Source organism: Carlito syrichta, unplaced genomic scaffold, assembly GCF_000164805.1.
Source record: "Carlito syrichta isolate Samal-C Ts95f unplaced genomic scaffold, Tarsius_syrichta-2.0.1 Scaffold307337, whole genome shotgun sequence".
Classification (NCBI taxonomy): Eukaryota; Metazoa; Chordata; class Mammalia; order Primates; family Tarsiidae; genus Carlito; species Carlito syrichta.
In genome coordinates, this window is record NW_007251433.1 from 477,202 (window position 1) to 492,938 (window position 15,737).

The following is a 15,737-nucleotide window of genomic DNA, read 5'->3' on the forward strand; positions in this document are numbered from 1 at the left end:
TTCCTAGTTCTTTCAGAAATCACCACACTGTCTTCCAAAGAGGTTGCACTAGTTTGCATTCCCACCAGCAATGTAGAAGCATTCCTTTTTCTCTACATCCTCGCCAGAATCTATTGTTGTTTGTTTTACTAATGATGGCCATTCTTACTGGGGTTAGGTGGTATCTCAGTGTAGTTTTGATTTGCATTTCTCTGATGATGAGTGAGGCTGAGCACTTTTTCATGTCTGTTGGCTGCCCATGTATCTTCTTTTGAGAAGTGTCTATTCATGTCTTTTGCCCACTTTTTAATGGGGCTGGTTTTTTTTTGCCTTTCAGTGCATTTGAGTTCCTTGTAGATCCTAGATATTAGGCCTTTTTCAGATGTACAGTTGGCAAATATTTTTTCCTATTCTGTGGGCTGTCTCCCTGCTCTTTTGATGGTTTCTTGTGCTTTGCAGAAGCTCATTAGTTTGACGAGGTCTTACTTGTCTATCTTATTTCTTATGGTATGGACACTTAGGGTTCTGATCAGGAATTGGTTGCCAGTTCCAATTTCCATAAGGGTGTCTCCTGCATTTTCTAAGATTCTTATAGTTTGAGGTTTTACATTTAGGTCTTTGATCTATTTAGAGTTGACTTGTGTATGGTGATAGGTAGGGATTTTGTTTTAATCTTCTGTATGTGGTCAGCCAGTTTTCCCAGCACCATTTACTGAATAGGTTCTCCTCTCCCAGTGGCTGGTGGTGGAAGTTTTGTCAGAGGTGAGTTGGTTGAGAAATTTAGGTTTTGCTTCTGGAATCTCTCAGATTTCTTTACTTAGAACAAATGAATACATTAAATCCAACATTTTAAATGTTCAATTTAGAGAAGTCAATGCTTTTAAATTGCAAAAGGTATAATACGTAATTCACAGGATACAGATTTGGATTACAAGGAACGTGGTCAGAAGTTTCCAGTGGTGTGATGAGGGTCTGCTTTTTCCAGTGCTGTCAGAGTGGCTCTGTGACTGGTTGTGTAGCTTGCTTCGGGCATGACATCAAAAGGCTTAAGTTAATTGCTGTCAAGGAGATGGGGCCTGAGGCCAAACTCGATTTTCTCTCCTGCTAGGACCACCTGATGGATGTTTTTGGCTTCTGTCTCCTGTTTCCAGAGCATAGGAATACATGTGTGCATGTGTGTGTATTTAGACGTGTGTGTGTGTGTGTGTGTGTGTGTGTGTGTTTGTGTGCAATGGCTCTCTTAGTGAGCATCTGTAATGGCCTGGACCTTCTCCCACAGCAGGTCCTGAAGGAGATGCAATTATTAACTTCCTTCTTTGAGGAGGGAAGAGAGGAGCACAGAGATGCATCTACAAGCATGAAAGTGTGAGAATCTTGGTCAGATGCAGTGACTCAGCTCTGTAATCTGAGAGGTGAGAGGACTGTCTGAACTCAGAGGTTTGAGACCAGCCTGGGCAACTTGATGAGACCTTGTCTCTACAATAAATCAAGAAAAATTAGTCAGGTGTGGTAGTGTGTGCCTGTAGTTCCAGCTTCTTGGAAGGCTGAGGCGGAAGGATCACCTGAGCCCAGCAGTTTGAGGCTGAGGTGGTCATGAGCATGCCACTGCACTCCAGCCTGGGTGAACCCGAACCTGGGGCTGTCTGAGTCAGGAGTAAGCTCTGAGCCAGGCATGTCCAACCCATGGTCCATGGGCCACACGCGGGCCAGGACAGCCAGTAATGTGGTCCCACAAAATCTTTTTAACATCACATGTTTTTTAGTGTTTATTTTCTTTGACTCCGTTTTTGAAGTTCATTTTGAACTTCATTTTTGAAGTTCACCATTGCACCTTCAGTTTTGAAGTTCACCATCGCACCTCATTCATAACACATACACTTATTCATAACATATACTTTTTAGTAGCACATATACTTGTGAGCTGTTGCTTTCAATGAGGAAGCACATGAAGAGCAAAATTCAAACATTTCTGACGAGCACCTTGAGAACTCACTAAAAGTTGTGGCCACTTCCACTAAACCAGACATGGATAGATCAGTTTTGCAAAGTCAAATATCCTACTAGTTTTATATTGTTCTCATTTTTCTAAACTTTATAATAAAAATATATAAAGAAACCTTATAATGTATATATGCTAACGATATTATATACTTTATATGCGGCCCAAGATCATTTCTCTTTACTCAATGTGGCCCAGGGAAGCTGAAAGGTTGGACACCCCTGGTCTCAGCTAGTCCAATTCTGTGCGAGGGCTACAGGAGAAAAACTAGAGTTGGAATGAGGAACAGACTGGTTAAACAGTGGGGGAACAACTGAAGGCTGACCAGGGGCAGATCTCCCAGCCCTAGTGCTGGCGGTTGTTTTATAAGGTTCTAAGGCCCTTTTGAGGGCAGGACACAACAGCCTGACACACAGAAAGATGAGAGGCAGGACTCTGTTACTTACAACTGCAAAGGACAGGGAGTTTCTGGGCAGGGCCACATAAGGAGCTGCACCCACAGACAGTGGAGGCTGCAATGGCGTATTCTCTATGGTGAACGAGGTGGGGCTAGCTAAGTTTCCAAGGCTCCCTGTGTGCTGGCCATTGGAACCCTTTCTTGGGCTCTTGGGCAGAGGATTGTAACTAGTTGTTTGGTATGTGGCCCCAGGGAGCTTAGCGAGATGCATAGAGGCTTGGAGTATGGGAAACCCATAAGGGAAGTGGTTGGGGGTGTGGATTTAATTGGAAGCTGGAGGAGAGCTGCCCCTCCCTTAGCCAGGTACCTCAAAAATAGGTCAGGACAGCACTGGACAAACACACAGACAGACTATCTTACACAGTTGATAACTTGGGGGAACTGTGGACTGTCTACAATGAGACACACATTGCCCCTCTGAGTCCAGCTCCCCCAAGACATCAGTGTCCTGTAGAGCCAACTAAAACAGTGAGCCAGTGAACTAGAGAGAGTCCTCTACTACCCAGCGGAGGAAACTGAGGCACAGAATATTGGAATCTGATTGCAGGACAGGCAGAAGAGCAGGGCCAGCCTTGGGCATATGCCTCCTTTACTCCCAGCCTCCTCTACTGGGTGTTTTATTGGTGAAACCATCCGTCTTGTTGGCACTCATGATCCAGTTCTGATGACCAGGCACTTTTTTCTGTGTTGTTATTATTCTAACATAATTACTAAGGGAAACATCTGTTGTTGAACAAAGCACAGTAGGCATTGTCACGACTGATTGGTTTCTATTAATTCCATTCATAAATCATGTATTCGAGTGGACGCAAAAATGGAGAGGCATGTGGGAAACAGTGAGCCAGCCACCGCCATTTCCCTTATAGAGAAGTTGCTGGAAGTTTATCCATCCCTGTTGGTTAAAAATCACAGATGTGGATACAGGCACGTTCCCAGAGGATGTTTCTCCAAGCATCACTGTGATCTGCCCAGATCTGTTTAGATGCTGTATCTCCTGAATGCTGAGGGGAAGGACCCCCTCCGTGCACAGGCCATCGTCCTGTGTGCCGCACGACACCGAGGGCCTCAGTTCATCCTTGTGACCCTGCAGAGAGGAATCCATAGCATGAGAGCTCACAGCAGGGCTATCCTTGCCTCCCCCTGAATCCCTTCTCTTCCCACAGACTCTGCTGTCTACAGTGGAGAATCCAATGTCTCTTGGGAAACAGTTTCGGACTTGCCATGGGAAGAGGAAAACCTTGATATGGGTGGGGAACTGGGTAATGAATGACCATGACTCTGGGCCTGTCCGTCGTGAGCTAGCTTCCCTCAGACCCTCCAAGTCATAGAGTTAGGTGAGCCGAGCAATGTCCATCAAAAGATGGAAAAATGCAACCCAGATGGAGCCCAGAGGGGACCCCACATCCAGAACCCGTGTCACCCTCCATGGTTGCATACATACCTGCCCATCAGTGCATACCTGTGACCATATTGGGGGACCCTTACACCTGAGGGAGGAGGAAGACATGCACACTTAGTCTAAGGGTGGACCTGTTGGCATGTGGATGCAAGACCAAAATGGATGACTGCTACTTTACAGCAGCTCTGAGAGGCAGCGGAGGAGGGGAGGTTTTTCCACTGGGCAGAACATTGAGTGGGTCTCTGTGCAACCATTTTGCATGGAAATAGACACAGCTTGAGATGAGAATACATGTCATTTCATGGGCAGTAAAGAGTGGCCCAGTGGGCTGGTCAGGGACCGAGGAATGGAGGACTAGGAGTTGGGAAGAACCATTAAGCGAATATCTGGAATAAGACACAAAGTGTGAAGAGGCTTTCATCATGTGTTAGCATGTTAGTACTCACCAGGAAGCATCCCTCCTGGGAGAGGCACTGAGCACTGAAGTGGACATTGTGGCTCAGTCCATTGGTAGACACCAGTCTGTAACTGGCCACCCCACACCAGAGCGACTGGACACACATGGAGGGGCAGTGGCAGCAGAGACTGAGGACACACAGACCCAACAATGTGGACTCCACTCCCCGAGGCTGGGCCAGCGGCAGCCACCACTGCGTGTCTCACCTGCCAGGAGCTGAGGGCCAAACTGAGCCCTGTTATAGCTATATCCTCAGGAGGCAAGGTCTGGGCAAGTTACCTGGAAGCAGACAGCAAGATGGAGTTGGAAGTGCAAGTGTGTCTGGGGCTGAGGTCTGTGAGAGGAAGAAGGAGTGCAGGGGAAGGCAAGGAGAGCCCTGGGACCGTGATACAGTCTGGTGCCTGTGAGAGGAGAGAGAGAGGTAGGGGATTGGGTAGGGGGAGATCAACCTGTAGAAGCTCAACCTGCCAGCCCGACGGGCGTGCCTGCCTGTGCACAGATAGCCAGGGAGGAGCCTCGCCCAGCCCTGGGGAGCTGTTGCACCCCTGCAGGGCTGGAACTCTTGAGGATAAGCGTCCTTGACGCAGAGGCTGAAGGGAAGCCCAAGGCACCCACAGCTGGAGCTATGGGCTTCAGTGGGGTAGGCTCCCTCTAGATGGGAGACTGGAGAGGTCACATCCCCAACTGCTCAGAGACTAGCTGCTCTCAGGACCATTCAGGCCCCATGGGACCCTTTCTGCACTGGAAGGGACCGGGGCTTGTTCTCACAGGAACACGCACCTGCCCTGGGAAGGGGTTTGCCCCTCCTGCCTGCAGGGCCTGGGCAGCATCACTCCATGGGGCTTTTGGGGTGACTGATGCCCAGGTGACTCCCGCCCATGTAGCATCCAGGGAACCGCTGCACAGGAAGGAGGTGGGGCAGTAGGCGGTGCCACAGGCCATCCAGAACGACCTACCCACAGTGTGGCAGAGTGACTCAACGGTGCTCCCTGAAATGGTGTCTCTAGCTCAGAGACAACTTTCTGTGAGAAGCAGGTGATGCCCTCCAGGGTGAGTCAGACCTCTACATGGTGCTGTGTCCCCAACGGGAAGGCCACGTGGAACCAGGAGCCCAGGGGCAGAGGCAGGGTGGTCTCACTTCCCATCATCCCAGGGTCCTCAGGGGGAATCTGTGCTGGATGTGGTCACACCTTGGCACTGTAGGGTAGAGGCCATGGCTGCATGAGAGGGCTCATTTCCGGGGGACAGAGGAAGGTTCCATTGATGTGCAAGCTATGGCCGCCGCCTGGGATCCTGGGCTCCTGCATGTGAGGACCCATAGCCAAGGAGACCTGTGACCATCTGTGGAGGGCATCTGGCCCTGAGCAGGAAGCAGGTAGGACTGTGGCTGTACCTGGAGGGAGAGGGGGGTAGTGTGGAGTTGAGGTGACCCATGTGGGTGCCTCTTGCCCCATGTAACTGTGAATAGACATGGGCAGCACCCTGGCCTCTGGAGGGTACAGCTGCTTGGAACTTCAGGAAGGGAGATCGGGTTACACGTGCAGGCAAATAACCAAGACCAGCAGAGGAGAGGGCTGGGGTAGGAGAATCTGGAACTGACGTTGGCTAAAAGACCAGGAATAGCAAGTAAAAACCCTGAGGCCAACTGATTGATGGGACTGTAGGTCATCTGGCTTACCTCCCCTTTCAGGCTCCTCCTTAGAAAGAAGCCCCAGAGCTGGGGGTTGGGTGGCTCATTCTTCTGATCCCAGCACTTTGGGAGGCTGAGGTAGGAGGGTTGCTTAAGGCCAGGAGCTGGAGCCCAGCCTGGACAGCATAACAAGACCCTGTTTCTTCAATCATTTTTAAAAATTAGCTGGGCATGGTGGGGCTGCCTGTAGTTCCAGAGACTCGAGAGGCTGAGGCAGGAGGCTTGCTTGAGTCCAGCAGTACCAGGCTGCAGCGTGCTATGATTGTGCTACTGCACTCCAGCCTGGGCAACAGAGTGAGATCTTGTCTCTAAGAAAAAACAAAGACAGACCACATTCCCAGAACTCTGAAGGAGTTGCTTTCCACAGTGTCCAGGGTGGGTCAGTGTGGTTGGGGTCAGAGAGGTCCTGGAAATGCGCCCCTTGGATATTCCCTCGAGCAAGAGCTGGACCTCCAGCACCAAGGTGTATGGTCCCTGATTTCTCTAGCGCTCAGTGTCTTAGACATCCAACTTAGCTTTCAGTCATGGGCCCTGTTTCTCCCAGGAAGCTCCAGCCAGTATCTGAGCCCAACAGGTGCCAGGAGCTGGCCACATACCACCAGGAGTCACCCTAATGGGAGGTCTGCTCCGGAGCTCATGGCTGGGTTCTTGGAGGCTTTTCCAGACCTGCCTATGGTCTGCGCCCTCCCCGCCCACGCTGCTTCCTCCCCTTCAACCCCCATCCCGCTAGTTTTTCCCCTCAAGGGGTCCCTTGTCCCCCAACCCTGCTTCCATGTCCACTTCCCAAAGGACACAGCACACAGAGAGGGGCTACCGTTATCCTCATCCAACCTGGCAGTGGGCTGAGGCCAAAGTCAGAGAACAGGCCTAGATTCCTGGAGGCAGAACTAGACTTGACCTTGAGCTCTGGATCTGGAGTCACGTCTGCGGTTGAGGGTGGCCATGACTCACCCAGACTGGGGATATGCTGGAGAGGCAGTTGGTCCTCTTGGTGACTTCTCCCAAACTCTTTGACTCGGAGACTGTGGTCTCAGCAGTGGTGCTTGGGTGGGGGAAGACGCCATCTTTCGGAGGCTGCCAGATGCCTTCCACCACATCTCGGGTCTCCTGTAGCTGGTGTTCCCACTCAGATCTCCAAAAGAATGAATGGATGAATGGCACCCCGCTTCCAAAAGCTGATTCCTCTTCTTTATTCAGCACAAGCACATCCAAGAAAGACGTTGTGCCACTTGGGGGGAATTTCCTCCACACCCTTCTTTCCCCATCTTGTCTCCCATGAGTGAACAGAGAAGCTGAGGCTGTGCCTGCCCAGGCAGTTGGCACTACAGATGGGCACCTGGAGGGCTCCAGGCAGTTTTGGCTGAGGGTAGGAAACTTAGGTTCCTGGGGACCCTCAGTAGGGAGGGGTCCCAGGAGGCCTGTGGCTGTGATGGATGGCGCCCTGGTAACACGGGTCTTCTCCACCACAGGGCAGACGCTAAACTGCATTTAGCTGCAGATACGTGGCCAGCACGTACTGGGAGGCAAGGGTTTTCACTGAATATTTGTATTTGAGAATACTTTTCTTCTTTTGGTTGCTCTTGAAAAATGCAACCTTGGCATGAGAAAAATGTACTTTTAAAAACTCAATTCCAATTGCACCACTTCCAACTCACGGGATTGAATGCTGTGTAAATTGGCATTCACCCTTACTGCTCCATTCAGGCACTTTTTCCATAATGAGGCATTTAATGATAAGCACACTAGCAATTCCAGTGTTTTTCTCTCACTGCAGTGTCTGCCAGTAAATAACCAGAATAATAATCATGAGCGCTTTCTTCTGCAGGTCCTGGAGTCACAGTGGCCGTGAAGATGTGCTGAGCTCATGGGATTATGTGATCTTTGGAGGTTTGGTGGTTACTCCGTTTGCTTTGCATAAATGACTCATTCACTAGAAGAGATTCTCATAAAGATCTAGATGTTGTGGTTTTCATGGAAAACAAAAACCCCAGAAGGTTAGTGACCCTCATTTCCCAGGCATGCCCCTACTCACACTCTCATGCATTTACCCATGTGCGCGCGCAAGTAGCTGGAGCTGGGCTCTCAGGCCTTCATGACTGTCTCAGCTGCCACAGTCCCCATCTACCTGCTTCACACCCCTTGCAATGCTCCCTAGAGGCTGCCGCGGTGCTCGTCACATTTCCTGGCAAAAAGCTCACTCTGTTAGGCTGAGCTCTGCTCCGGGGCACCCGCACCCCTGCTGCTGACCTAGTTAGAGGGGACGTACCACCTTGCCACTTGGTCTCACTGTATAGTCAGGACGGTCACCTCAGGTGGGTTGTCTGGCCATCCACTCACCGGCTTTCCTAGGTGACGATCCCATATTGTTGTCTTTTCTCCTCAAACCTCCAACGCTCCTCCCCCATTCTCATGCTTGCTTGATATTCAAGCTTCCTATTTCACCAAGAAAATAAAAGCCAGCAGAGGAAACCTTCAAAACAGTCCACTCACCCGTCTGAGTCTATCACATTAAAATCTGCCTTCCTTCCTATGCTATGAATGAAATACCTAAGGCAGCCCCTCCTCCAGGCACTAGATCCCAGCACTCCTATATTCCAAGGGTGTCACTTCAGCCTCTTTCTGCTTGTAAGTCCCTCAAGCTCCTTGCTCGGGGTCTCTGCACAGGCTGTTTTCTCTTCCTGGAACCGCTCTACTGTGGATACCTTCCTGTGTGCCCTCTCGCCTCCAGCTTTTTGCTCTTTTGGCTCTTTCTCAGTGAGGTCTCCCAACCCCCCTGTTTATTATGGCACCCCACAGAATTCCCTAAGCACCCCCCTCAACTTTATGGGCTTCCTTTGTACTTCTCTCCATCTGACCTGCTGTATGTCTCACTTGCCTGTTAGCTTATTATCTGCATGTCAGCCATGAAGGTGGGGGTTTTACTGTTCTTCTTTCTGCTCCATTTTTATCTTTATCACTGCCTGGATCACAGGGGGTGCTTGGCGAATTCTTAGCATGAGGGTACATTTTGGGGTCATTAGCCATTGGTTTGGTTCGGGCTACATTCTTTGGCTTTTGCACCATCTCAGGGATGTATTCAGGGAGGCAAAATTGAGAGGTTGTGACGTCACAAACACTGCCGGCTTAGCCTAGACAGGCTGCTAGAACAGAATCAACCGTGTGGCTTAAACAAGACATTTATTTCTCACAGTTCTGGAGGCAGGAGGTCTAAGATCTAGGTGCTGGTATCCAGGGTGGTCTCCGTTCCTGGCTTGCAGACGGCCATCTTTTAGTTGTAGCTTCCCATGATGGAGAGAGAGGAAGTGAGCTCTCTCTTGTCTCTTCTGATGAGGACACCAATCCCATCATGAGAGCTCCTTCCTGATGGCCTCATCTAAGCCAGATCATCTTGAAAAGCCCCTGTCTCCTAATACTACCATATAGGAGTCAACATAAACATTTTAGGGGGACACAGGTTCAGTCTATAACACCTGGATAAAGAGTGACAAAGTAGTCAGTTAAACTGGGTTACTGGCTGGATAAGTTTCAGTCTGTGACAGAACAAACTTGGATGTCCCAGGTGTTTATTGTGAACTTCCAGTTGTCTTTACCCCTGCGTCTGTTGGATGTGACCTCAGAGTGTCATCTCTTCTGGTTCTCAGGAGTCAAACTCTATTCTGCTTGTTGTCCTGGAAAGACACAGGTGGGCGTCTTCACCTGCACCTTTTGTTCTAGACAGGTTCACCATACCCTGCCACCGTCTCTCTCTCCTCTCCCTTCTCCTCCCCTACTCTCTCTTTCTCTCTTTTCCCCTCTTCCCCCCCAACTCCTGTTATCTCTCCCCCACCCCTTCTCTCTCTCTCTCTTTTTCTCTCTCTCTCTCGTGAGAGGACAAGGACCAGGGACGTCTCCTAAAATCTCATGTTTCTCCTTATGGTACTAGGCTTCGAATCCTTTTTTTCATTGGACAAACATTAATGAAACATCTACCACATGCCAGGCATTCCTCTGTTTGTGTCTCTATTTTCATGGTTGAATCCATTTTCTCAGTGAAATAGAAGGTGTGGCTGCTAGCTGAGAATGGCAAGGTGGAGGCCATGTTGGGCCTGGAAGAGAGAATGGGGAGGCCATGTGGGGCTTTGAGGAGAGGACAAAAGTGACAGCAGTGAGCGGACGGGGCAAACGCCTGCCCTTCAGACGGGTGCTCTGGGGGAGATCACGAATCTGTAAACCAAGTCATCTCATAAAATGCTTTCAAATACTGATGGCTGCTAAGAATAACATGAAATGGGACAGCAGAGAATGACTTGGTGGGGCTTTGGTTTAGGCTGATGGGGAGGCCTTGCTGCGGAGGAGCAAGTGAGGAAGGTCAGTTACAGGGGAGCAGCGGCTCTGGGTGGAGAGTGGGCTTGGTGGCTGGGGGGGAGCCCTGGGAAGCCGGCGCAGCCCCACGCTGGATGGCACGACGTCTGGTCTCTATCTTGAAGGGAACGTTTTGATGAGAGTTGAGATTGTGTTCACGGCCTAGTTGAACCGTGGGCTAGCTCATTAACTGTGAGCAGGCGAGCCGTAGGATCCGCTGGAGTCCTCACACAGGGATAGGGAGAAACGTCCAATTCATACATTTCGAAGGGTCAGGAGGGACAAAGTAATACTACGTTTGGAACACACATGACAACCGCATGTTCAGTGTATCAGGTGCGTGCGGACTGGAGAGGAGCTAGAACACATTGTTTCATGGACGGAGTCGCAATTGCAAAATTATGACCAGCGTTTCCTTGTCTGTCTCACCTGCCCCCAGAGTCCCTCTGAGGCTGCAGCTGTGGTGAGCTGGGTTCTCTCTTCTCTGAAGACACACAGTCCGAGGCTGGTGACCACGAGGAGGACGACCTGGTGGGGTTGGGCTGTGGCCTCTCCGTGTGGGGTGATTCTAAGTGTACACGTGCCTCACCCCCCTCACTTCAGGGGCTCTTTGCAGGAGGCCTCAGGACAGGTGTCCTCAGCTGTCTTTTACAAGTAGAAAACGCAGCAGGTAGGACAGGTGCAACAATACCATGGATTGAAGGAAGATCAGGGCCCAGGCTCTGTCCTCTGACACCCAGGCATGGTTGCCCACTCCAGGACTCACAAGGGGCTGGCCCCTCGCCTCCCCTGGTGCAGGAGAGCAAGGCTATGACCCTGTGGGGTTAAGGGCCACTGAAACGCTTTGGATGGAGGGAGGGCTAGGGTTGTTTTCAAGTATGCAAATTAAAGAAGACCTCAGACTCCCTGGAGCTGAGACTTCCCATGCCACTCCAAAAATCATGTAAAAGCATCACTTCCAACCCTAACAAGGAGGAGAGAAGAGGCCCTGGACCTGGAAGAGCCGAGGTCCTGCGGCCACAGAATAAAACCACCGACCGGCACTCCTGGGTTCCCACTCCTCCACGCAGCAGAAAGATACGAGCTGCCAGAGGAAGAGTTGGGAGCTCGTGACCCCGAGCTGTCTCCAGAAACAAGCGTGGCAACCAGCTCGGAATCAATTAAAATCCCATTTGAATAATGAGCACATGCTATTCATGTGATTGTTGAGCGTCTCCAAGATAAGCAGGGAGGCCCCTTCTGCAGATGCCGGGTGGCAGTGGGCCTGCTGTTCCTCTTGGAGGAAGCCAGTGCTAATTTTAACTCCCTGTTGTTGGAAGAAACACACATGACTGGAGTGTTGTGGAGGTGACTGGCGGGCTGTTCACCTGAGAAACGCCCTGGGGTCAGTCCCGCGTCATTTTCCGCCTATTTTGACACTGCTCATGGCTGTAAAGACTGTAGGCGTCTAAAATCTGATCCATTTAATCTCCCCAAACTGTATCCTCTCAGCCTGTCATGCAGTGATTGTTTCCTGCAATCTCTACTTTTATCAGACAGTGAAACTGAGAGAGGTGGTCTCCTGATGGGCAGTTAGCCTGTGTGGTGTGATCGGAGACCCAACCCAGGGAAGGAAGATTTAACCCACGAAATGCCCAGACACACTTGACGTCAGCCTGGGTTCTGGGAAAGGATGGACATTTCTGAGCTGGAAAAACTCACAGTTGGCTCATGGAGCTTTGCCTGGGTTTGCTTACCAGGCTGGCACAAGGCAGTTTCACTGGTAAATATTTCTTATGAACTTCTGGCAGATGGTGGAATAGGACAACTGCCCCTCTCATATGAGATGGAAAGAAACCAGTCAGGTCCCCACACCCTTAGACTTCGATTCCACACGCCCACGGCGTTGGGTGTATCTGGAAGTTTGTCTTCATTGAAACCGTCCACTTCATGAATCCAGGTCAGAGCTCTGAACTGGGAATAGCAGCATCCGAGGTGATGGCCTACTGTTGTGAGTTTGTGTCCTGAGAATATACACTAGCACTCACAAAGACTCACACGGGCAGGATATGGCTCTTGGGAATTGTACTGGAAAAGAGAGCCCTGTGGTGCTCAGATCAGTTTCACACTTAAGTGACATAGTGCTCTATATTGTATATCCCTAGGGTTTGGGGAAGAATACTCCCAACCCCCAAAAGTCTTCTTCATGTGTTCATCACGAGATCATCAGTTTCTTTGGGTTCTTGAATGCTACCTTGTATTAGAGCCAAGTAACAGAATGTTCAACCAGAAAGTCTTTAAACAAGAGGAGTCATTACCTCATACACTAAGAAGCCTAAAGCTGAAACTGGGCAGTTTTAGGGTTGTCTCAGGAGCTCTTTCATGTTTCCGAGGACCTGGTCTCCTTTCTTATTGCTGCATCATCCTCAGCATATTGGTTGGTTCTTAGTTTTTGTCCCCTCATGGTCACAAAATGGTTGCCGATGCTCTTGACATCACATACTTCACCCATTCACATCAAAAGCAGGAAGAATTTTTCTCTCTGGGGTGTGTGTGTGTGTGTGTGTGTGTGTGTGTGTGTGTGTGTGTGTGTATGTTAGGAGTTTATTTTCTCATGTAACATGAAATCCAGAAATTACCTTTCCAGGACTGGTGCACCCAGACAATACCTTTGTCTCTTGTGTCCCTAGCCTGTGTCTATTATTGCCTTGATCAATTTTATAGGAAAGAAGGGATGGGGCAGAGGAAAAAAGGTGAAGAGAAAATACCCAACGATTTAACCGTTTCCACGCTCTCTCTTACAAGCCACCCGGTAACCTCTGTGTACTTCTAACTGGCTGGGACTATAGGACGTGTTTACTCACAACTATGTTTACTCATAGCTGGGAGGAGCCTGCACAATTTTTCCAAACTGCCAACTTGAGCAGAACTCAGGCTTGCTATTAAGGAAGAAGGCAAGAATAGACATGGGGACAGTAACCAGCTGTGTCTGCCAGTATCCCCATTATATAAATGGAAAGACTGAGGTGTGCAGAAGTTTAGCTATGTTCTCAAAGCCACATGGGGGTGCTTAATCCTGACCTTTTTGATCCTTGAGGATGGACTCCTCTCAAAGAATAGGTAGGATGTCAGGGCTGATGACACTCCAGATACTGAGAGAATTTGGGAGAAGTTTTATTATTCACACAAGGGGCTCCCGTAGGGATCAGGGTGGCATGAGCAGACCCAGGCTGGCTTGAGAAAGGCTGAAAGAATGGATGGGGCTCTTCTGGGGCATGGGGTGGGGCTTGGAAGGAGTTCCCACAGTGGTTGGGGATTTGTGGTTTGAATTTTCCCCAGGAAGTAAAGAAGGGAGCGCTTACTGGCTTTCTTGTGGACTTCCCAGATGAGAGGCAGAAGAGGAGGGAGGTGAGGAAGGTAGAGCTTGAAAACTGTCAGGGGTCCAACATACATCATATACCTGCGTCTGTCTATGTGATCCTCAGCTTCTGAGTCCTGATTGAGAAGTCTGGATGCCAGGGAGAAATTGAAATCATGGGATGCAGCCTCTGGTCTCTGATGGGTGGACATGGCCCGTTGCCTGGAGAAGAATTCAAAATATGAAATTGATCTGAGCACAGCAGTGCTGTCTCTTTCAGTGCAATGGGTATGGGAAGAGGTTGGCTGGAGCATGGGGGGTCATTTCACCCTTGTGTCCAGTATGATGCTTCGTGTTAAGGGGTGCTGCCTCTGTGGGGGGGGGCTATGGTAGTATCCGCCTCTTGGCTATTGTGATGACAAATGGATGAACCTTAGATGTCTCAGCACAGAGTGTGGCACGTGGTCAGGGCTTGGTAATAGGTGTGATCTGGCGACGTTTCTCTTCAAACATAACATAGAAAAGTCTTTCTCTGTGATTTTCTGTCAATGTCGAATTCAACAAACCCTACTTGTTCAGATGTCCTTAATTTAAAAGTCATGATAATCAGACTGAGGCAAGTTGACAGTTCATTGAGAAAATATTTGGTGAGCCACGAAAAACTGCTCGAGCTAACATTATAAATATGAGTCATGAACAGGATTATTGCAAGCTCTTCAAGAAAGAACAGCAACAACAAAGCTCTCTGGGTACACTTATATTGTCCTGGCAGGATAATGGCATTTCATTAGTATTTATTTATTTACAATGGTTGAGTCTTGATGTTTGTCAACATTTCTTAAATTGCCTTTGATGTGAGTTTGATGGTAATGATATTATATTTCTTCTTCATATCTCGAATACTTTAGACTTTTTTAACTAGTATAGTCTCAATGTCTCTTTGCTAAGTCAAGATTTGACGAGATTTGATGCATTTCTGAGGGTTCACTTCTAAGAGAGAAAATAAATACTCACAAAAAAGCAAACTAGAAGTTGCTTTCCCTACCTGGCACCTGTCACATTCTGCTTTCTTGAGACCTGCCAGCTCTTGCTAAGATTCCATCCTTACTCTTTTGCTTCAAATCTTAGGTCCAAGATTAAGGAGCTCATAATGCAACGATGCCTGAAGTGAGGGGGCAAGACTTGTGCTTTAGAAAGTAAGCACTCTTGTTTTGTCTAGCGTGCTTAATTTTTGAGACACATCACAAATTCATTTCACTTGGTTACACACTGTTGCACCCGGGAGCCTCTGACTGAGTCCATTCAGGCTTCTATAACAAAATGCCTGAACTGTGTGACTTACAAGCAACAGGAATCTGTTTCTCACAGTTCTGGAGTTGGAAGTCCAAGATCAAGGTGCTGGCAGTTTTGGTACCTGGTAAGGCCTTGCTTCCTGGCTCATGGATGGCGCCTTCTCCTCGAGTCCTTATGTGGTGGAAGGGATGAATGCACTCTCATGGGTGTCTTTTATAAGAGCACTAATTCCAAGCATTTGGGCTCCATCCTCATGACCTAATCACCTCCCAGAGGCCCTACCTCTTAATACTATCATCTTAGGAATTAGGGTTTCAACACATGACTTTTGGGGAACACAAACATTCAGACCATAACAACCCCTAAAGAGGTTCTTCTCGATCTGGGATGCATTCAGTGGTGAAGACAGATGATAGGCCAAGATAAATATCAAGTGTTACTCAAGTGTCTCCTCGGCCTGGAGGTTCCGTTCTCACAGGGCCTGGACTCTTACACAAATTGCCCTGCCATGTACCAGAGCTCAGTTTTTCTCAGATGTCAATCGCTCAGCCATCATCCTTATGACTTTTTGAAAATCTATTTGTCGCTGCGTACAATCTCATACTGCCTTTGTACAAGTTAGCGTTTTCCTTGAACTCAACTTATTGCTTTACTTTAAGAAACGTCATCTAAAGATAAATCACGTATCACTGACATAAATGTATTAGCTCACGGCTTTCTCTGCCATCATAATTCTAAATTCCAGGACAAAATCAATATGTTTTGAATCATGACCCACATACTTG